At 44.3% G+C, this 21,697-nt stretch overlaps 20 non-coding genes across 20 annotated transcripts; 10 read left to right on the plus strand and 10 right to left on the minus strand.

Annotated features, from left to right (window-relative positions):
* Positions 1-3,127: 3,127 nt before the first annotated feature.
* Positions 3,128-3,198, minus strand: TRNAG-GCC (transfer RNA glycine (anticodon GCC)). The gene has a single exon. It is a non-coding gene; the product is annotated as a tRNA-Gly (tRNA).
* A 419-nt stretch (positions 3,199-3,617) lies between these two features.
* Positions 3,618-3,689, plus strand: TRNAH-GUG (transfer RNA histidin (anticodon GUG)). The gene has a single exon. It is a non-coding gene; the product is annotated as a tRNA-His (tRNA).
* A 1,062-nt stretch (positions 3,690-4,751) lies between these two features.
* TRNAG-GCC (transfer RNA glycine (anticodon GCC)) lies at positions 4,752-4,822 on the minus strand. The gene has a single exon. It is a non-coding gene; the product is annotated as a tRNA-Gly (tRNA).
* Positions 4,823-5,241: 419 nt separating this feature from the next.
* Positions 5,242-5,313, plus strand: TRNAH-GUG (transfer RNA histidin (anticodon GUG)). The gene has a single exon. It is a non-coding gene; the product is annotated as a tRNA-His (tRNA).
* Positions 5,314-6,375: 1,062 nt separating this feature from the next.
* On the minus strand, positions 6,376-6,446 carry TRNAG-GCC (transfer RNA glycine (anticodon GCC)). The gene has a single exon. It is a non-coding gene; the product is annotated as a tRNA-Gly (tRNA).
* Positions 6,447-6,865: 419 nt separating this feature from the next.
* TRNAH-GUG (transfer RNA histidin (anticodon GUG)) lies at positions 6,866-6,937 on the plus strand. The gene has a single exon. It is a non-coding gene; the product is annotated as a tRNA-His (tRNA).
* Positions 6,938-7,999: 1,062 nt separating this feature from the next.
* Positions 8,000-8,070, minus strand: TRNAG-GCC (transfer RNA glycine (anticodon GCC)). The gene has a single exon. It is a non-coding gene; the product is annotated as a tRNA-Gly (tRNA).
* A 419-nt stretch (positions 8,071-8,489) lies between these two features.
* TRNAH-GUG (transfer RNA histidin (anticodon GUG)) lies at positions 8,490-8,561 on the plus strand. Its single transcript has one exon. It is a non-coding gene; the product is annotated as a tRNA-His (tRNA).
* Positions 8,562-12,711: 4,150 nt separating this feature from the next.
* TRNAG-GCC (transfer RNA glycine (anticodon GCC)) lies at positions 12,712-12,782 on the minus strand. Its single transcript has one exon. It is a non-coding gene; the product is annotated as a tRNA-Gly (tRNA).
* Positions 12,783-13,201: 419 nt separating this feature from the next.
* On the plus strand, positions 13,202-13,273 carry TRNAH-GUG (transfer RNA histidin (anticodon GUG)). Its single transcript has one exon. It is a non-coding gene; the product is annotated as a tRNA-His (tRNA).
* Positions 13,274-14,335: 1,062 nt separating this feature from the next.
* Positions 14,336-14,406, minus strand: TRNAG-GCC (transfer RNA glycine (anticodon GCC)). The gene has a single exon. It is a non-coding gene; the product is annotated as a tRNA-Gly (tRNA).
* Positions 14,407-14,825: 419 nt separating this feature from the next.
* Positions 14,826-14,897, plus strand: TRNAH-GUG (transfer RNA histidin (anticodon GUG)). The gene has a single exon. It is a non-coding gene; the product is annotated as a tRNA-His (tRNA).
* A 1,062-nt stretch (positions 14,898-15,959) lies between these two features.
* On the minus strand, positions 15,960-16,030 carry TRNAG-GCC (transfer RNA glycine (anticodon GCC)). Its single transcript has one exon. It is a non-coding gene; the product is annotated as a tRNA-Gly (tRNA).
* A 419-nt stretch (positions 16,031-16,449) lies between these two features.
* Positions 16,450-16,521, plus strand: TRNAH-GUG (transfer RNA histidin (anticodon GUG)). Its single transcript has one exon. It is a non-coding gene; the product is annotated as a tRNA-His (tRNA).
* A 1,061-nt stretch (positions 16,522-17,582) lies between these two features.
* TRNAG-GCC (transfer RNA glycine (anticodon GCC)) lies at positions 17,583-17,653 on the minus strand. Its single transcript has one exon. It is a non-coding gene; the product is annotated as a tRNA-Gly (tRNA).
* Positions 17,654-18,072: 419 nt separating this feature from the next.
* TRNAH-GUG (transfer RNA histidin (anticodon GUG)) lies at positions 18,073-18,144 on the plus strand. The gene has a single exon. It is a non-coding gene; the product is annotated as a tRNA-His (tRNA).
* A 1,058-nt stretch (positions 18,145-19,202) lies between these two features.
* TRNAG-GCC (transfer RNA glycine (anticodon GCC)) lies at positions 19,203-19,273 on the minus strand. Its single transcript has one exon. It is a non-coding gene; the product is annotated as a tRNA-Gly (tRNA).
* A 419-nt stretch (positions 19,274-19,692) lies between these two features.
* TRNAH-GUG (transfer RNA histidin (anticodon GUG)) lies at positions 19,693-19,764 on the plus strand. The gene has a single exon. It is a non-coding gene; the product is annotated as a tRNA-His (tRNA).
* A 1,062-nt stretch (positions 19,765-20,826) lies between these two features.
* TRNAG-GCC (transfer RNA glycine (anticodon GCC)) lies at positions 20,827-20,897 on the minus strand. Its single transcript has one exon. It is a non-coding gene; the product is annotated as a tRNA-Gly (tRNA).
* A 419-nt stretch (positions 20,898-21,316) lies between these two features.
* Positions 21,317-21,388, plus strand: TRNAH-GUG (transfer RNA histidin (anticodon GUG)). The gene has a single exon. It is a non-coding gene; the product is annotated as a tRNA-His (tRNA).
* The last annotated feature ends 309 nt before the right edge of the window (positions 21,389-21,697 follow it).

The following is a 21,697-nucleotide window of genomic DNA, read 5'->3' on the forward strand; positions in this document are numbered from 1 at the left end:
GAACCGAAGACTTCAGCCCTTTACCTCCAGCTCCAGATCACATGGAGATACCTACCAATCCAGTAAATCTTCCTCCAATAGAATATTTTAATAATTATATTCCTCATAAAATTTTTGAAGCATTAGCCATGCACACAAATCAGCGCTACCTCAAGGATACTGGGATGATACTGAATTGTTCTGCCGAGGAGATGAAAAAATTTTTCGGTATCACAGTCATAATGTCATACTTGAAATTCCCTAGGATCAGGATGTACTGGGCAGGGAAAACAAGAATTCCTGCAATTTCAGACACAATGTCCAGAAATCGCTATTTTATTATCAGAAATAACCTTAAGTTGCGAGATGATTCAAGGGTCACAACGGAAGAGAAGGAGAGTAATCGGTTTTGGAAAGTTCAACCACTTATCCAGTCAGTTCAGAACGGGTGTTTACGAAATCCTCGGCCCAGTCGTGTATGCATTGATGAACAAATGGTACCCTTCTGGGGCCATGTATCTGCTCGGCAGTTTGTGAAAGGGAAGCCTAACCCATGTGGATTGAAAATCTTCGTTGCAGCTGCGCCAGATGGCCTTCCCCTTGATTTCTTCATTTATCAAGGTAAAGGAGATTCCATTACACATGATCTGGAGTACCAGCAGCTTGACTTAGGTGGTAAAGTGGTCATGCGTCTAACCGAAACCCTGCCCCGTGGAATCACCACCTATGTGGATCGGTACTTCACATCCATTCAGTTGCTTGACATGCTGCATGCTAGGGGTGAGTGTCAAGTGACAGGTACGATCCAAAATTGTAGAATTCCAAAATCTCGCAATCTCAAGAGTGATGGAGACATGAAGAAAGAAGGTCGAGGGTCAACAGATCAAACCGTACGAAATGATGGACAGATAACACTAGTAAAATGGAATGATAACAGACCAGTGACCATGATCTCGAGTAAAGAAGGCCAGATTCCCCTTGATGAATGTCGACGTTGGTCGAAAAAGGATGCTATGTATATTCAAGTTAAACGTCCACAAATTGTCAAGGCATACAACATGTATATGGGTGGCGTTGATTTTCTAGATAGGATTATCAGCATTTATAGGATCTGCGCACGAACCAAAAAATGGACCGTAAGGCTCATCTTCCATCTCTTTGACTTCGCTATTGCAGCCTCCTGGATCGAATACAGAAGAGACCAGGCTGCCCTAGGAACACCGAAGAAGGATGTTCTGGATTACCTACAGTTTACGGAGAAAGTAGAAGAAAGTTTGATCAATGTGCCTGCAATTGATTCAGGGTCGGACTATGAACCAGAAGGGCCTCCGCCAAAGCATCCCAAGACCAAGGTATCCCATCCTTCAGATAGCCTCAGGACGAAAAATGTTTTGCACTTGCCTGAGTTTCCAACCCCCGTAATCAAGAATAGATGCCGATTTCCTGGTTGCAATGCCAACAAGGCTCGCATTCGCTGCTCAACATGTAAAGTGTTTCTTTGTCTGCAGGATACAAGGAATTGTTTCAAACTGTACCATGAGTTGTGAATGTAAGTGACTACCATGGACTGAAGATGGCTATCACGCGATGAAAATGACTAGCATGTGCTGTAAGTGACTTGTGAATTTAAAGTGGCTTTCATGAGCTGTAATTTACTGTTCCGGGCTATTTTGAATTTGTATTTTCTAAAGTTTTTTATTACATGAATTTTCTAATTTTGTTTTATGTTAATTATAATTGTTAATGTAATTATTGTGACAGTGACATTTCTATTATTTCTGAATATGTATATCATGGTTTGCCTACAGAAGTGGATTAAAATATGTTTTTACAAATCTGAAAATGTGACTAACTCATCCTTTGTTAAAAATGTATGTCCCCTGTAGGGCACGTGAAATTCCTCAGAAGTCAGCCATTTGAATTTATTTTATTGTACCCATGATATTTGTGTTTTTGTCTAAGTATATGTGTCATGGTTTGACAACAGAAATGCTTTAAAATGGGTTTTTCAAAATCTAAATATGAGGCTAGATATACTAGGTTAAGACCCAGTGTCCCCTACAGGGGACATGGGACCTTGCAAGCGTCAGCCATCCCATATTTTTTTTATTATTTTTCCTGGTCTCCAAGAAGCTTCTTCTATTGGGTATTGCAAGAAAATATAAAAATTAGATTAAAATATTTCTCTGGGTCTGAGGAGGATAGGTTTCTAGCAATTTGGAGAATTTGTAGACTACCTGTATCCCCCTAAATCACTAGCTGGCTCACTGTCTTGCTAAGGGAGTAAGCGTCTCGCAGCTTGAATTTTGGAGAAGATTGGCTCGAATGCCTGCAAAACTAGAGTTATGGGCTTACGGAACCACAAAGACAGTGAGTTTCTCAGACGTTAAGATGCTAGATTTCAACCCTCAATTTAGGTGGTGCATTGTGGTGCCATAGCAGAATGTAATCATATATTTTATACATCTGCCGTAGGGATACTCTGGCAGCGCGTTAAACGATTATTTCCTCCTTAGCTTCTTTCTTTCTTTCTTAGCCTGTTTACCGTCCATAGAACGCTTCTCTCTCGGACTCATTGAAGGTTCTCACTCTACAGACTCAACGATAATGACCTGGATCGTGGCACCTTGGTTAGGGTGACGAAACTGGGAAGAATTAACTGTGCTCCGCCCAGGTGGCCTTACGGTCATTGCTGTACACGTGCCTTATGGTGTATGGAATGATTGGAAGGGATGGGCACGGATGAGGGAACCAAGTGGCCGAGGCCTTCATTTAGGTACTATCAGGGCATTTGAATTTAGAAGAAGTGTGTAAGCATGGAAATTTACTTTGTGCAATGCTGTTGTGGGGATCGAACACACCTCAACTCAGTCGACCACCCGAGATTAAGGGTACACCGCTCCAGCCCTCGTAACACTGCAATTTTCGTGGAAGTGGCGGTAGATCGTGAAGAGTTGCGCCCGGGGGGTGCGAGATCGATCCAGTGCAGTGCAGGGCAGTGTCATGGTGCCTCTGTGGTGAAGCGTTTAGAAGGTGACCGAGCGAAATGCCAACCTTGTAGGACATTCGTATTAAGAAAAATAAATAATTCAAGCAGGGAGCATTAGGAGGAGAATGAAAAATAATAATATGAAGTTGAAAATAAATATGCAACGGCCGGGAATCGAACCCGGGCCGCCCGCGTGGCAGGCGAGCATTCTACCACTGAACCACCGTTGCCATGTCACCGATAGCTAACATCAACGAAACCTGACGTGTTTTCCTTGAAGTTGAATCACATACCGTGCTTAACAGTGACGTTGCAGTACTTTGCTGATAACATATTGTGTACTCACCTTCGGGAGTTCAAATCCACGCTTTAGTGTGTGCGTTAACTGAAACATCATTGAGGGCTCGAAGTTTTAGGCATTAGTTCCTTGTAAAGAGGACCGTAGTAACGTCGCCGGGTATTCTTGCACAATAAATGACGCCAAAGCCATAGTCGTTACGCAGTAAAGTATCAGAGCATGGGACAAAGCATACGGTAAGGGAAGTAGGGGCCGTCTGCTGTCTCTACAGAATCCACCGGCACTGCTATGTGGAGCAAACAAACCGCTTATATTAGGTAAGACTAACCGCAAAGGAATGTGTTTACCGTAGCCGTGATCGTCTAGTGGTTAGGACATTGCGTCGTGGCCGAAATAACCCAGGTTCGAATCCTGGTCACGGCAAGCGAACAGATTTTGTCAATTGTAATTACTGAATTCTGATACAGTGCTCATTTAGGAGAAATTATTAAGCTCAGATTTTGTTATGCTCGTCTGTATCTCAAGGAGTTAGATTCATATAGGTCTCTAGCAATTTGGAGAATTTGTAGACTACTTGTATTCCCCTAAATCACTAGCTGGCTCACTGTCTTGCTAAGGGAGTAAGCGTCTCGCAGCTTGAATTTTGGAGAAGATTGGCTCGAATGCCTGCAAAACTAGAGTTATGGGCTTACGGAACCACAAAGACAGTGAGATCCTCAGACGTTAAGATGCTAGATTTCAACCCTCAATTTAGGTGGTGCATTGTGGTGCCATAGCAGAATGTAATCATATATTTTATACATCTGCCGTAGGGATACTCTGGCAGCGCGTTAAACGATTATTTCCTCCTTAGCTTCATTCTTTCTTTCTTAGCCTGTTTACCGTCCATAGATCGCTTCTCTCTCGGACTCATTGAAGGTTCTCACTCTACAGACTCAACGATAATGACCTGGATCGTGGCACCTTGGTTAGGGTGACGAAACTGGGAAGAATTAACTGTGCTCCGCCCAGGTGGCCTTACGGTCATTGCTGTACACGTGCCTTATGGTGTATGGAATGATTGGAAGGGATGGGCACGGATGAGGGAACGAAGTGGCCGAGGCCTTCATTTAGGTACTATCAGGGCATTTGAATTTAGAAGAAGTGTGTAAGCATGGAAATTTACTTTGTGCAATGCTGTTGTGGGGATCGAACACACCTCAACTCAGTCGACCACCCGAGATTAAGGGTACCCCGCTCCAGCCCTCGTAACACTGCAATTTTCGTGGAAGTTGCGGTAGATTGTGAATAGTTGCGCCCGGGGGGTGCGAGGTCGATCCAGTGCAGTGCAGGGCAGTGTCATGGTGCCTCTATGGTGAAGCGTTTAGAAGGTGACCGAGCGAAATGCCAAACTTTTAGGACATTCGTATTAAGAAAAATAAATAATTAAAGCAAGGACTATTAGGAGGAGATTGAAAAATAATAATATGAAGTTGAAAATAAATATGCAACGGCCGGGAATCGAACCCGGGCCGCCCGCGTGGCAGAGGAGCGTTCTACCACTGAACCACCGTTGTCATGTCACCGATAGCTAACATCAACGAAACCTGACGTGTTTTCCTTGAAGTTGCATCACATACCGTGCTTAATAGTGACGTTGCAGTACTTTGCTTATAACAGATTGTGTACTCAGCTTCGGGAGTTTAAATCCACGCTTTAGTGTGTGCGTTAACTGAAGTAGCATTGAGGGCTCGAAGTTTTAGGCATTAGTTCCTTGTAAAGAGGACCGTAGTAAAGTCGCCCGGTATTCTTGCACATTAAATGACGCCAAAGCCATAGTCGTTACGCAGTAAAGTATCAGAGCACGGGACAAATCATACGGTAAGGGAAGTAGGGGCCGTCTGCTGTCTCTACAGAATCAACCGGCACTGCTATGTGGAGCAAACAAACCGCTTATATTAGGTAAGACTAACCGCAAAGGAATGTGTTTACCGTAGCCGTGATCGTCTAGTGGTTAGGACATTGCGTTGTGGCCGCAATAACCCAGGTTCGAGTCCTGGTCCCGGCAAGCGAACATATTTTGTCAATTGTAATTACTGAATTCTGATACAGTGCTCATTTAGGAGAAATTATTAAGCTCAGATTTTGTTATGCTCGTCTGTATCTCAAGGAGTTAGATTCATATAGGTTTCTAGCAATTTGGAGAATTTGTAGACTACCTGTATCCCCCTAAATCACTAGCTGGCTCACTGTCTTGCTAAGGGAGTAAGCGTCTCGCAGCTTGAATTTTGGAGAAGATTGGCTCGAATGCCTGCAAAACTAGAGTTATGGGCTTACGGAACCACAAAGACAGTGAGTTCCTCAGACGTTAAGATGCTAGATTTCAACCCTCAATTTAAGTGGTGCATTGTGGTGCCATAGCAGAATGTAATCATATATTTTATACATCTGCCGTAGGGATACTCTGGCAGCGCGTTAAACGATTATTTCCTCCTTAGCTTCTTTCTTTCTTTCTTAGCCTGTTTACCGTCCATAGGTCGCTTCTCTCTCGGACTCATTGAAGGTTCTCACTCTACAGACTCAACGATAATGACCTGGATCGTGGCACCTTGGTTAGGGTGACGAAACTGGGAAGAATTAACTGTGCTCCGCCCAGGTGGCCTTACGGTCATTGCTGTACACGTGCCTTATGGTGTATGGAATGATTGGAAGGGATGGGCACGGATGAGGGAACGAAGTGGCCGAGGCCTTCATTTAGGTACTATCAGGGCATTTGAATTTAGAAGAAGTGTGTAAGCATGGAAATTTACTTTGTGCAATGCTGTTGTGGGGATCGAACACACCTCAACTCAGTCGACCACCCGAGATTAAGGGTACACCGCTCCAGCCCTCGTAACACTGCAGTTTTCGTGGAAGTGGCGGTAGATCGTGAATTGTTGCGCCCGGGGGGTGCGAGGTCGATCCAGTGCAGTGCAGGGCAATGCCATGGTGCCTCTGTGGTGAAGCGTTTAGAAGGTGACCGAGCGAAATGCCAAACTTTTAGGACATTCGTATTAATAAAAATAAATAATTAAAGCTAGGACTATTAGGAGGAGATTGAAAAATAATAATATGAAGTTGAAAATAAATATGCAACGGCCGGGAATCGAACCCGGGCCGCCCGCGTGGCAGGCGAGCATTCTACTACTGAACCACCGTTGCCATGTTACTGATAGCTAACATCAACGAAACATGACGTGTTTTCCTTGAAGTTGCATCACATACCGTGCTTAACAGTGACGTTGCAGTACTTTGCTGATAACAGATTGTGTACTCAGCTTCGGGAGTTCAAATCCATGCTTTAGTGTGTGCGTTAACTGAAATAGCATTGAGGGCTCGAAGTTTTAGGCATTAGTTCCTTGTAAAGAGGACCGTAGTAAAGTCGCCGGGTATTCTTGCACATTAAATGTCGCCAAAGCCATAGTCGTTACGCAGTAAAGTATCAGAGCATGGGACAAATCATACGGTAAGGGAAGTAGGGGCCGTCTGCTGTCTCTACAGAATCCACCGGCACTGCTATGTGGAGCAAACAAACCGCTTATATTAGGTAAGACTAACCGCAAAAGAACGTGTTTACCGTAGCCGTGATCGTCTAGTGGTTAGGACATTGCGTTGTGGCCGCAATAACCCAGGTTCGAATCCTGGTCACGGCAAGCGAACAGATTTTGTCAATTGTAATTACTGAATTCTGATACAGTGCTCATTTAGGAGAAATTATTAAGCTCAGATTTTGTTATGCTCGTCTGTATCTCAAGGAGTTAGATTCATATAGGTTTCTAGCAATTTGGAGAATTTGTAGACTACCTGTATCCCCCTAAATCACTAGCTGGCTCACTGTCTTGCTAAGGGAGTAAGCGTCTCGCAGCTTGAATTTTGGAGAAGATTGGCTCGAATGCCTGCAAAACTAGAGTTATGGGCTTACGGAACCACAAAGACAGTGAGTTCCTCAGACGTTAAGATGCTAGATTTCAACCCTCAATTTAGGTGGTGCATTGTGGTGCCATAGCAGAATGTAATCATATATTTTATACATCTGCCGTAGGGATACTCTGGCAGCGCGTTAAACGATTATTTCCTCCTTAGCTTCTTTCTTTCTTTCTTAGCCTGTTTACCGTCCATAGAACGCTTCTCTCTCGGACTCATTGAAGGTTCTCACACTACAGACTCAACGATAATGACCTGGATCGTGGCACCTTGGTTAGGGTGACGAAACTGGGAAGAATTAACTGTGCTCCGCCCAGGTGGCCTTACGGTCATTGCTGTACACGTGCCTTATGGTGTATGGAATGATTGGAAGGGATGGGCACGGATGAGGGAACCAAGTGGCCGAGGCCTTCATTTAGGTACTATCAGGGCATTTGAATTTAGAAGAAGTGTGTAAGCATGGAAATTTACTTTGTGCAATGCTGTTGTGGGGATCGAACACACCTCAACTCAGTCGACCACCCGAGATTAAGGGTACACCGCTCCAGCCCTCGTAACACTGCAATTTTCGTGGAAGTGGCGCTAGATCGTGAATAGTTGCGCCCGGGGGGTGCAAGATCGATCCAGAGCAGTGCAGGGCAGTGTCATGGTGCCTCTGTGGTGAAGCGTTTAGAAGGTGACCGAGCGAAATGCCAACCTTGTAGGACATTCGTATTAAGAAAAATAAATCATTCAAGCAGGGAGCATTAGGAGGAGATTGAAAAATAATAATATGAAGTTGAAAATAAATATGCAACGGCCGGGAACCGAACCCGGGCCGCCCGCGTGGCAGGCGAGCATTCTACCACTGAACCACCGTTGCCATGTCACCGATAGCTAACATCAACGAAACCTGACGTGTTTTCCTTGAAGTTGCATCACATACCGTGCTTAACAGTGACGTTGCAGTACTTTGCTGATAACAGATTGTGTACTCAGCTTCGGGAGTTCAAATCCATGCTTTAGTGTGTGCGTTAACTGAAATAGCATTGAGGGCTCGAAGTTTTAGGCATTAGTTCCTTGTAAAGAGGACCGTAGTAACGTCGCCGGGTATTCTTGCACATTAAATGACGCCAAAGCAATAGTCGTTACGCAGTAAAGTATCCGAGCATGGGACAAATCATACGGTAAGGGAAGTAGGGGCCGTCTGCTGTCTCTACAGAATCCACCGGCACTGCTCTGTGGAGCAAACAAACCGCTTATATTAGGTAAGACTAACCGTAAAGGAATGTGTTTACCGTAGCCTTGATCGTCTAGTGGTTAGGGCATTGCGTTGTGGCCGCAATAACCCAGGTTCGAATCCTGGTCACGGCAAGCGAAGAGATTTTGTCAATTGTAATTACTGAATTCTGATACAGTGCTCATTTAGGAGAAATTATTAAGCTCAGATTTTGTTATGCTCGTCTGTATCTCAAGGAGTTAGGTTCATATAGCCTCCTCAGACCCACAGTCCCCTGTGGGGGACACCAAACAGCAGTTTGTTTAAAAGTCCCTGGTGGACAAGCCAGGAAACTAACAGTTCCCGTATCAGTTCAGGCTTGCTAGGAGAGATGGCAGCACACGTCAAACTACTGTTTGATGAAATTTAGCTTCTCCGGAATACACAGCGAATTATCAAAATGGCGTCTTCTAGCAGAGACACGTTTTCAGGTGCAGCTCTAGGTAAGTTTATTTGTGGAATCATTATATTTTAATGTAGAAATGCACAATTATCAGTTATTTATCAACAAGGCTTCTGCTAATGAATTACTTTAAAATAATTGTTGAAACATCTTCTGACAATGTTATACAAGTAAGGAAAGTATGGTGTCCCCTACAGGGGACGTTGGGTCTCTGTGTTATAAATTGCAGAAAAATTTTCATGTTAACCTCAAAAGCGACTTGGGCTTTGTTTGCAACTCAGAGTTTTTTTTTATTTTATTTTATGTAATGAACTAAATGCAAGTATTATCATTTAACTCGTATTTATATTTATTCCATACATATATTTGTGATGATACAGGGTAATTGTTGAATCATCACATGCAAAGTAGAAACTATGAGTGAGGTTATTCCACTTTTTGATAGTAGCAGTTACAGAAGTTCTTTTTTCTCTTTTAGAATCTGAGGTCTTCGCTAATTTTGTTAATTTGGAGATTGATGGCAACATCTCAGAGTGTGATGACCTGCCGGATGATGATGATGATGATGATTATAATGAGCGGAATGGCCCATCCTTCGAATTGATTGGCGAGTCAGCTGAAGAAAATGTGGAAGATGATGAGGAAGGAGATGAAGGTGTTGATGACACAGCAAGACATGTACAGCCAAGTCCGGTTCGTAGAACATATTGGAAGAGAACCGAAGACTTCAGCCCTTTACCTCCAGCTCCAGATCACATGGAGATACCTACCAATCCAGTAAATCTTCCTCCAATAGAATATTTTAATAATTATATTCCTCATAAAATTTTTGAAGCATTAGCCATGCACACAAATCAGCGCTACCTCAAGGATACTGGGATGATACTGAATTGTTCTGCCGAGGAGATGAAAAAATTTTTCGGTATCACAGTCATAATGTCATACTTGAAATTCCCTAGGATCAGGATGTACTGGGCAGGGAAAACAAGAATTCCTGCAATTTCAGACACAATGTCCAGAAATCGCTATTTTATTATCAGAAATAACCTTAAGTTGCGAGATGATTCAAGGGTCACAACGGAAGAGAAGGAGAGTAATCGGTTTTGGAAAGTTCAACCGCTTATCCAGTCAGTTCAGAACGGGTGTTTACGAAATCCTCGGCCCAGTCGTGTATGCATTGATGAACAAATGGTACCCTTCTGGGGCCATGTATCTGCTCGGCAGTTTGTGAAAGGGAAGCCTAACCCATGTGGATTGAAAATCTTCGTTGCAGCTGCGCCAGATGGCCTTCCCCTTGATTTCTTCATTTATCAAGGTAAAGGAGATTCCATTACACATGATCTGGAGTACCAGCAGCTTGACTTAGGTGGTAAAGTGGTCATGCGTCTAACCGAAACCCTGCCCCGTGGAATCACCACCTATGTGGATCGGTACTTCACATCCATTCAGTTGCTTGACATGCTGCATGCTAGGGGTGAGTGTCAAGTGACAGGTACGATCCAAAATTGTAGAATTCCAAAATCTCGCAATCTCAAGAGTGATGGAGACATGAAGAAAGAAGGTCGAGGGTCAACAGATCAAACCGTACGAAATGATGGACAGATAACACTAGTAAAATGGAATGATAACAGACCAGTGACCATGATCTCGAGTAAAGAAGGCCAGATTCCCCTTGATGAATGTCGACGTTGGTCGAAAAAGGATGCTATGTATATTCAAGTTAAACGTCCACAAATTGTCAAGGCATACAACATGTATATGGGTGGCGTTGATTTTCTAGATAGGATTATCAGCATTTATAGGATCTGCGCACGAACCAAAAAATGGACCGTAAGGCTCATCTTCCATCTCTTTGACTTCGCTATTGCAGCCTCCTGGATCGAATACAGAAGAGACCAGGCTGCCCTAGGAACACCGAAGAAGGATGTTCTGGATTACCTACAGTTTACGGAGAAAGTAGAAGAAAGTTTGATCAATGTGCCTGCAATTGATTCAGGGTCGGACTATGAACCAGAAGGGCCTCCGCCAAAGCATCCCAAGACCAAGGTATCCCATCCTTCAGATAGCCTCAGGACGAAAAATGTTTTGCACTTGCCTGAGTTTCCAACCCCCGTAATCAAGAATAGATGCCGATTTCCTGGTTGCAATGCCAACAAGGCTCGCATTCGCTGCTCAACATGTAAAGTGTTTCTTTGTCTGCAGGATACAAGGAATTGTTTCAAACTGTACCATGAGTTGTGAATGTAAGTGACTACCATGGACTGAAGATGGCTATCACGCGATGAAAATGACTAGCATGTGCTGTAAGTGACTTGTGAATTTAAAGTGGCTTTCATGAGCTGTAATTTACTGTTCCGGGCTATTTTGAATTTGTATTTTCTAAAGTTTTTTATTACATGAATTTTCTAATTTTGTTTTATGTTAATTATAATTGTTAATGTAATTATTGTGACAGTGACATTTCTATTATTTCTGAATATGTATATCATGGTTTGCCTACAGAAGTGGATTAAAATATGTTTTTACAAATCTGAAAATGTGACTAACTCATCCTTTGTTAAAAATGTATGTCCCCTGTAGGGCACGTGAAATTCCTCAGAAGTCAGCCATTTGAATTTATTTTATTGTACCCATGATATTTGTGTTTTTGTCTAAGTATATGTGTCATGGTTTGACAACAGAAATGCTTTAAAATGGGTTTTTCAAAATCTAAATATGAGGCTAGATATACTAGGTTAAGACCCAGTGTCCCCTACAGGGGACATGGGACCTTGCAAGCGTCAGCCATCCCATATTTTTTTTATTATTTTTCCTGGTCTCCAAGAAGCTTCTTCTATTGGGTATTGCAAGAAAATATAAAAATTAGATTAAAATATTTCTCTGGGTCTGAGGAGGATAGGTTTCTAGCAATTTGGAGAATTTGTAGACTACCTGTATCCCCCTAAATCACTAGCTGGCTCACTGTCTTGCTAAGGGAGTAAGCGTCTCGCAGCTTGAATTTTGGAGAAGATTGGCTCGAATGCCTGCAAAACTAGAGTTATGGGCTTACGGAACCACAAAGACAGTGAGTTTCTCAGACGTTAAGATGCTAGATTTCAACCCTCAATTTAGGTGGTGCATTGTGGTGCCATAGCAGAATGTAATCATATATTTTATACATCTGCCGTAGGGATACTCTGGCAGCGCGTTAAACGATTATTTCCTCCTTAGCTTCTTTCTTTCTTTCTTAGCCTGTTTACCGTCCATAGAACGATTCTCTCTCGGACTCATTGAAGGTTCTCACTCTACAGACTCAACGATAATGACCTGGATCGTGGCACCTTGGTTAGGGTGACGAAACTGGGAAGAATTAACTGTGCTCCGCCCAGGTGGCCTTACGGTCATTGCTGTACACGTGCCTTATGGTGTATGGAATGATTGGAAGGGATGGGCACGGATGAGGGAACCAAGTGGCCGAGGCCTTCATTTAGGTACTATCAGGGCATTTGAATTTAGAAGAAGTGTGTAAGCATGGAAATTTACTTTGTGCAATGCTGTTGTGGGGATCGAACACACCTCAACTCAGTCGACCACCCGAGATTAAGGGTACACCGCTCCAGCCCTCGTAACACTGCAATTTTCGTGGAAGTGGCGGTAGATCGTGAAGAGTTGCGCCCGGGGGGTGCGAGATCGATCCAGTGCAGTGCAGGGCAGTGTCATGGTGCCTCTGTGGTGAAGCGTTTAGAAGGTGACCGAGCGAAATGCCAACCTTGTAGGACATTCGTATTAAGAAAAATAAATAATTCAAGCAGGGAGCATTAGGAGGAGAATGAAAAATAATAATATGAAGTTGAAAATAAATATGCAACGGCCGGGAATCGAACCCGGGCCGCCCGCGTGGCAGGCGAGCATTCTACCACTGAACCACCGTTGCCATGTCACCGATAGCTAACATCAACGAAACCTGACGTGTTTTCCTTGAAGTTGAATCACATACCGTGCTTAACAGTGACGTTGCAGTACTTTGCTGATAACATATTGTGTACTCACCTTCGGGAGTTCAAATCCATGCTTTAGTGTGTGCGTTAACTGAAATAGCATTGAGGGCTCGAAGTTTTAGGCATTAGTTCCTTGTAAAGAGGACCGTAGTAAAGTCGCCGGGTATTCTTGCACATTAAATGTCGCCAAAGCCATAGTCGTTACGCAGTAAAGTATCAGAGCATGGGACAAATCATACGGTAAGGGAAGTAGGGGCCGTCTGCTGTCTCTACAGAATCCACCGGCACTGCTATGTGGAGCAAACAAACCGCTTATATTAGGTAAGACTAACCGCAAAGGAATGTGTTTACCGTAGCCGTGATCGTCTAGTGGTTAGGACATTGCGTTGTGGCCGCAATAACCCAGGTTCGAATCCTGGTCACGGCAAGCGAACATATTTTGTCAATTGTAATTACTGAATTCTGATACAGTGCTCATTTAGGAGAAATTATTAAGCTCAGATTTTGTTATGCTCGTCTGTATCTCAAGGAGTTAGATTCATATAGGTTTCTAGCAATTTGGAGAATTTGTAGACTACCTGTATCCCCCTAAATCACTAGCTGGCTCACTGTCTTGCTAAGGGAGTAAGCGTCTCGCAGCTTGAATTTTGGAGAAGAACGGCTCGAATGCCTGCAAAACTAGAGTTATGGGCTTACGGAACCACAAAGACAGTGAGTTCCTCAGACGTTAAGATGCTAGATTTCAACCCTCAATTTAGGTGGTGCATTGTGGTGCCATAGCAGAATGTAATCATATATTTTATACATCTGCCGTAGGGATACTCTGGCAGCGCGTTAAACGATTATTTCCTCCTTAGCTTCTTTCTTTCTTTCTTAGCCTGTTTACCGTCCATAGATCGCTTCTCTCTCGGACTCATTGAAGGTTCTCACTCTACAGACTCAACGATAATGACCTGGATCGTGGCACCTTGGTTAGGGTGACGAAACTGGGAAGAATTAACTGTGCTCCGCCCAGGTGGCCTTACGGTCATTGCTGTACACGTGCCTTATGGTGTATGGAATGATTGGAAGGGATGGGCACGGATGAGGGAACGAAGTGGCCGAGGCCTTCATTTAGGTACTACCAGGGCATTTGAATTTAGAAGAAGTGTGTAAGCATGGAAATTTACTTTGTGCAATGCTGTTGTGGGGATCGAACACACCTCAACTCAGTCGACCACCCGAGATTAAGGGTACCCCGCTCCAGCCCTCGTAACACTGCAATTTTCGTGGAAGTTGCGGTAGATTGTGAATAGTTGCGCCCGGGGGGTGCGAGGTCGATCCAGTGCAGTGCAGGGCAGTGTCATGGTGCCTCTATGGTGAAGCGTTTAGAAGGTGACCGAGCGAAATGCCAAACTTTTAGGACATTCGTATTAAGAAAAATAAATAATTAAAGCAAGGACTATTAGGAGGAGATTGAAAAATAATAATATGAAGTTGAAAATAAATATGCAACGGCCGGGAATCGAACCCGGGCCGCCCGCGTGGCAGAGGAGCGTTCTACCACTGAACCACCGTTGTCATGTCACCGATAGCTAACATCAACGAAACCTGACGTGTTTTCCTTGAAGTTGCATCACATACCGTGCTTAATAGTGACGTTGCAGTACTTTGCTTATAACAGATTGTGTACTCAGCTTCGGGAGTTTAAATCCACGCTTTAGTGTGTGCGTTAACTGAAGTAGCATTGAGGGCTCGAAGTTTTAGGCATTAGTTCCTTGTAAAGAGGACCGTAGTAAAGTCGCCCGGTATTCTTGCACATTAAATGACGCCAAAGCCATAGTCGTTACGCAGTAAAGTATCAGAGCACGGGACAAATCATACGGTAAGGGAAGTAGGGGCCGTCTGCTGTCTCTACAGAATCAACCGGCACTGCTATGTGGAGCAAACAAACCGCTTATATTAGGTAAGACTAACCGCAAAGGAATGTGTTTACCGTAGCCGTGATCGTCTAGTGGTTAGGACATTGCGTTGTGGCCGCAATAACCCAGGTTCGAATCCTGGTCACGGCAAGCGAACATATTTTGTCAATTGTAATTACTGAATTCTGATACAGTGCTCATTTAGGAGAAATTATTAAGCTCAGATTTTGTTATGCTCGTCTGTATCTCAAGGAGTTAGATTCATATAGGTTTCTAGCAATTTGGAGAATTTGTAGACTACCTGTATCCCCCTAAATCACTAGCTGGCTCACTGTCTTGCTAAGGGAGTAAGCGTCTCGCAGCTTGAATTTTGGAGAAGATTGGCTCGAATGCCTGCAAAACTAGAGTTATGGGCTTACGGAACCACAAAGACAGTGAGTTCCGCAGACGTTAAGATGCTAGATTTCAACCCTCAATTTAAGTGGTGCATTGTGGTGCCATAGCAGAATGTAATCATATATTTTATACATCTGCCGTAGGGATACTCTGGCAGCGCGTTAAACGATTATTTCCTCCTTAGCTTCTTTCTTTCTTTCTTAGCCTGTTTACCGTCCATAGGTCGCTTCTCTCTCGGACTCATTGAAGGTTCTCACTCTACAGACTCAACGATAATGACCTGGATCGTGGCACCTTGGTTAGGGTGACGAAACTGGGAAGAATTAACTGTGCTCCGCCCAGGTGGCCTTACGGTCATTGCTGTACACGTGCCTTATGGTGTATGGAATGATTGGAAGGGATGGGCACGGATGAGGGAACGAAGTGGCCGAGGCCTTCATTTAGGTACAATCAGGGCATTTGAATTTAGAAGAAGTGTGTAAGCATGGAAATTTACTTTGTGCAATGCTGTTGTGGGGATCGAACACACCTCAACTCAGTCGACCACCCGAGATTAAGGGTACACCGCTCCAGCCCTCGTAACACTGCAGTTTTCGTGGAAGTGGCGGTAGATCGTGAATTGTTGCGCCCGGGGGGTGCGAGGTCGATCCAGTGCAGTGCAGGGCAGTGCCATGGTGCCTCTGTGGTGAAGCGTTTAGAAGGTGACCGAGCGAAATGCCAAACTTTTAGGACATTCGTATTAAGAAAAATAAATAATTAAAGCTAGGACTATTAGGAGGAGATTGAAAAATAATAATATGAAGTTGAAAATAAATATGCAACGGCCGGGAATCGAACCCGGGCCGCCCGCGTGGCAGGCGAGCATTCTACTACTGAACCACCGTTGCCATGTTACTGATAGCTAACATCAACGAAACATGACGTGTTTTCCTTGAAGTTGCATCACATACCGTGCTTAACAGTGACGTTGCAGTACTTTGCTGATAACAGATTGTGTACTCAGCTTCGGGAGTTCAAATCCATGCTTTAGTGTGTGCGTTAACTGAAATAGCATTGAGGGCTCGAAGTTTTAGGCATTAGTTCCTTGTAAAGAGGACCGTAGTAACGTCGCCGGGTATTCTTGCACATTAAATGTCGCCAAAGCCATAGTCGTTACGCAGTAAAGTATCAGAGCATGGGACAAATCATACGGTAAGGGAAGTAGGGGCCGTCTGCTGTCTGTACAGAATCCACCGGCACTGCTATGTGGAGCAAACAAACCGCTTATATTAGGTAAGACTAACCGCAAAAGAACGTGTTTACCGTAGCCGTGATCGTCTAGTGGTTAGGACATTGCGTTGTGGCCGCAATAACCCAGGTTCGAATCCTGGTCACGGCAAGCGAACAGATTTTGTCAATTGTAATTACTGAATTCTGATACAGTGCTCATTTAGGAGAAATTATTAAGCTCAGATTTTGTTATGCTCGTCTGTATCTCAAGGAGTTAGATTCATATAGGTTTCTAGCAATTTGGAGAATTTGTAGACTACCTGTATCCCCCTAAATCACTAGCTGGCTCACTGTCTTGCTAAGGGAGTAAGCGTCTCGCAGCTTGAATTTTGGAGAAGATTGGCTCGAATGCCTGCAAAACTAGAGTTATGGGCTTACGGAACCACAAAGACAGTGAGTTCCTCAGACGTTAAGATGCTAGATTTCAACCCTCAATTTAGGTGGTGCATTGTGGTGCCATAGCAGAATGTAATCATATATTTTATACATCTGCCGTAGGGATACTCTGGCAGCGCGTTAAACGATTATTTCCTCCTTAGCTTCTTTCTTTCTTTCTTAGCCTGTTACCGTCCATAGATCGCTTCTCTCTCGGACTCATTGAAGGTTCTCACTCTACAGACTCAACGATAATGACCTGGATGGTGGCACCTTGGTTAGGGTGACGAAACTGGGAAGAATTAACTGTGCTCCGCCCAGGTGGCCTTACGGTCATTGCTGTACACGTGCCTTATGGTGTATGGAATGATTGGAAGGGATGGGCACGGATGAGGGAACGAAGTGGCCGAGGCCTTCATTTAGGTACTATCAGGGCATTTGAATTTAGAAGAAGTGTGTAAGCATGGAAATTTACTTTGTGCAATGCTGTTGTGGGGATCGAACACACCTCAACTCAGTCGACCACCCGAGATTAAGGGTACACCGCTCCAGCCCTCGTATCACTGCAGTTTTCGTGGAAGTGGCGGTAGATCGTGAATTGTTGCGCCCGGGGGGTGCGAGGTCGATCCAGTGCAGTGCAGGGCAGTGTCAGGGTGCCTCTGTGGTGAAGCGTTTAGAAGGTGACCGAGCGAAATGCCAAACTTTTAGGACATTCGTATTAAGAAAAATAAATAATTAAAGCAAGGACTATTAGGAGGAGATTGAAAAATAATAATATGAAGTTGAAAATAAATATGCAACGGCCGGGAATCGAACCCGGGCCGCCCGCGTGGCAGGCGAGCATTCTACTACTGAACCACCGTTGCCATGTCGCCAATAGCTAACATCAACGAAACATGACGTGTTTTCCTTGAAGTTGCATCACATACCGTGCTTAACAGTGACGTTGCAGTACTTTGCTGATAACAGATTGTGTACTCAGCTTCGGGAGTTCAAATCCATGCTTTAGTGTGTGCGTTAACTGAAATAGCATTGAGGGCTCGAAGTTTTAGGCATTAGTTCCTTGTAAAGAGGACCGTAGTAAGGTCGCCGGGTATTCTTGGACATTAAATGTCGCCAAAGCCATAGTCGTTACGCAGTAAAGTATCAGAGCATGGGACAAATCATACGGTAAGGGAAGTAGGGGCCGTCTGCTGTCTCTACAGAATCCACCGGCACTGCTATGTGGAGCAAACAAACCGCTTATATTAGGTAAGACTAACCGTAAAGGAATGTGTTTACCGTAGCCTTGATCGTCTAGTGGTTAGGACATTGCGTTGTGGCCGCAATAACCCAGGTTCGAATCCTGGTCACGGCAAGCGAACAGATTTTGTCAATTGTAATTACTGAATTCTGATACAGTGCTCATTTAGGAGAAATTATTAAGCTCAGATTTTGTTATGCTCGTCTGTATCTCAAGGAGTTAGGTTCATATAGGTTTCTAGCAATTTGGAGAATTTGTAGACTACCTGTATCCCCCTAAATCACTAGCTGGCTCACTGTCTTGCTAAGGGAGTAAGCGTCTCGCAGCTTGAATTTTGGAGAAGATTGGCTCGAATGCCTGCAAAACTAGAGTTATGGGCTTAACCACAAAGACAGTGAGTTTCTCAGACGTTAAGATGCTAGATTTCAACCCTCAATTTAGGTGGTGCATTGTGGTGCCATAGCAGAATGTAATCATATATTTTATACATCTGCCGTAGGGATACTCTGGCAGCGCGTTAAACGATTATTTCCTCCTTAGCTTCTTTCTTTCTTTCTTAGCCTGTTTACCGTCCATAGAACGCTTCTCTCTCGGACTCATTGAAGGTTCTCACACTACAGACTCAACGATAATGACCTGGATCGTGGCACCTTGGTTAGGGTGACGAAACTGGGAAGAATTAACTGTGCTCCGCCCAGGTGGCCTTACGGTCATTGCTGTACACGTGCCTTATGGTGTATGGAATGATTGGAAGGGATGGGCACGGATGAGGGAACCAAGTGGCCGAGGCCTTCATTTAGGTACTATCAGGGCATTTGAATTTAGAAGAAGTGTGTAAGCATGGAAATTTACTTTGTGCAATGCTGTTGTGGGGATCGAACACACCTCAACTCAGTCGACCACCCGAGATTAAGGGTACACCGCTCCAGCCCTCGTAACACTGCAATTTTCGTGGAAGTGGCGGTAGATCGTGAAGAGTTGCGCCCGGGGTGTGCGAGATCGATCCAGTGCAGTGCAGGGCAGTGTCATGGTGCCTCTGTGGTGAAGCGTTTAGAAGGTGACCGAGCGAAATACCAACCTTGTAGGACATTCGTATTAAGAAAAATAAATAATTCAAGCAGGGACTATTAGGAGGAGATTGAAAAATAATAATATGAAGTTGAAAATAAATATGCAACGGCCGGGAACCGAACCCTGGCCGCCCGCGTGGCAGGCGAGCATTCTACCACTGAACCACCCTTGCCATGTTACTGATAGCTAACATCAACGAAACATGACGTGTTTTCCTTGAAGTTGCATCACATACCGTGCTTAACAGTGACGTTGCAGTACTTTGCTGATAACAGATTGTGTACTCAGCTTCGGGAGTTCAAATCCACGCTTTAGTGTGTGCGTTAACTGAAATAGCATTGAGGGCTCGAAGTTTTAGGCATTAGTTCCTTGTAAAGAGGACCGTAGTAAAGTCGCCCGGTATTCTTGCACATTAAATGTCGCCAAAGCCATAGTCGTTACGCAGTAAAGTATCAGAGCATGGGACAAATCATACGGTAAGGGAAGTAGGGGCCGTCTGCTGCCTCTACAGAATCCACCGGCACTGCTATGTGGAGCAAACAAACGGCTTATATTAGGTAAGACTAACCGCAAAAGAATGTGTTTACCGTAGCCGTGATCGTCTAGTGGTTAGGACATTGCGTGGTGGCCGCAATAACCCAGGTTCGAATCCTGGTCACGGCAAGCGAACAGATTTTGTCAATTGTAATTACTGAATTCTGATACAGTGCTCATTTAGGAGAAATTATTAAGCTCAGATTTTGTTATGCTCGTCTGTATCTCAAGGAGTTAGATTCATATAGGTTTCTAGCAATTTGGAGAATTTGTAGACTACCTGTATCCCCCTAAATCACTAGCTGGCTCACTGTCTTGCTAAGGGAGTAAGCGTCTCGCAGCTTGAATTTTGGAGAAGATTGGCTCGAATGCCTGCAAAACTAGAGTTATGGGCTTACGGAACCACAAAGACAGTGAGTTCCTCAGACGTTAAGATGCTAGATTTCAACCCTCAATTTAGGTGGTGCATTGTGGTGCCATAGCAGAATGTAATCATATATTTTATACATCTGCCGTAGGGATACTCTGGCAGCGCGTTAAACGATTATTTCCTCCTTAGCTTCTTTCTTTCTTTCTTAGCCTGTTTACCGTCCATAGATCGCTTCTCTCTCGGACTCATTGAAGGTTCTCACTCTACAGACTCAACGATAATGACCTGGATCGTGGCACCTTGGTTAGGGTGACGAAACTGGGAAGAATTAACTGTGCTCCGCCCAGGTGGCCTTACGGTCATTGCTGTACACGTGCCTTATGGTGTATGGAATGATTGGAAGGGATGGGCACGGATGAGGGAACGAAGTGGCCGAGGCCTTCATTTAGGTACTACCAGGGCATTTGAATTTAGAAGAAGTGTGTAAGCATGGAAATTTTCTTTGTGCAATGCTGTTGTGGGGATCGAACACACCTCAACTCAGTCGACCACCCGAGATTAAGGGTACACCGCTCCAGCCCTCGTAACACTGCAATTTTCGTGGAAGTGGCGCTAGATCGTGAATAGTTGCGCCCGGGGGGTGCAAGATCGATCCAGAGCAGTGCAGGGCAGTGTCATGGTGCCTCTGTGGTGAAGCGTTTAGAAGGTGACCGAGCGAAATGCCAACCTTGTAGGACATTCGTATTAAGAAAAATAAATCATTCAAGCAGGGAGCATTAGGAGGAGATTGAAAAATAATAATATGAAGTTGAAAATAAATATGCAACGGCCGGGAACCGAACCCGGGCCACCCGCGTGGCAGGCGAGCATTCTACCACTGAACCACCGTTGCCATGTCACCGATAGCTAACATCAACGAAACCTGACGTGTTTTCCTTGAAGTTGCATCACATACCGTGCTTAACAGTGACGTTGCAGTACTTTGCTGATAACATATTGTGTACTCACCTTCGGGAGTTCAAATCCATGCTTTAGTGTGTGCGTTAACTGAAATAGCATTGAGGGCTCGAAGTTTTAGGCATTAGTTCCTTGTAAAGAGGACCGTAGTAAAGTCGCCGGGTATTCTTGCACATTAAATGTCGCCAAAGCCATAGTCGTTACGCAGTAAAGTATCAGAGCATGGGACAAATCATACGGTAAGGGAAGTAGGGGCCGTCTGCTGTCTCTACAGAATCCACCGGCACTGCTATGTGGAGCAAACAAACCGCTTATATTAGGTAAGACTAACCGCAAAGGAATGTGTTTACCGTAGCCGTGATCGTCTAGTGGTTAGGACATTGCGTTGTGGCCGCAATAACCCAGGTTCGAATCCTGGTCACGGCAAGCGAACAGATTTTGTCAATTGTAATTACTGAATTCTGATACAGTGCTCATTTAGGAGAAATTATTAAGCTCAGATTTTGTTATGCTCGTCTGTATCTCAAGGAGTTAGATTCATATAGGTTTCTAGCAATTTGGAGAATTTGTAGACTACCTGTATCCCCCTAAATCACTAGCTGGCTCACTGTCTTGCTAAGGGAGTAAGCGTCTCGCAGCTTGAATTTTGGAGAAGAACGGCTCGAATGCCTGCAAAACTAGAGTTATGGGCTTACGGAACCACAAAGACAGTGAGTTCCTCAGACGTTAAGATGC

Source organism: Anabrus simplex, chromosome 1, assembly GCF_040414725.1.
Source record: "Anabrus simplex isolate iqAnaSimp1 chromosome 1, ASM4041472v1, whole genome shotgun sequence".
Classification (NCBI taxonomy): Eukaryota; Metazoa; Arthropoda; class Insecta; order Orthoptera; family Tettigoniidae; genus Anabrus; species Anabrus simplex.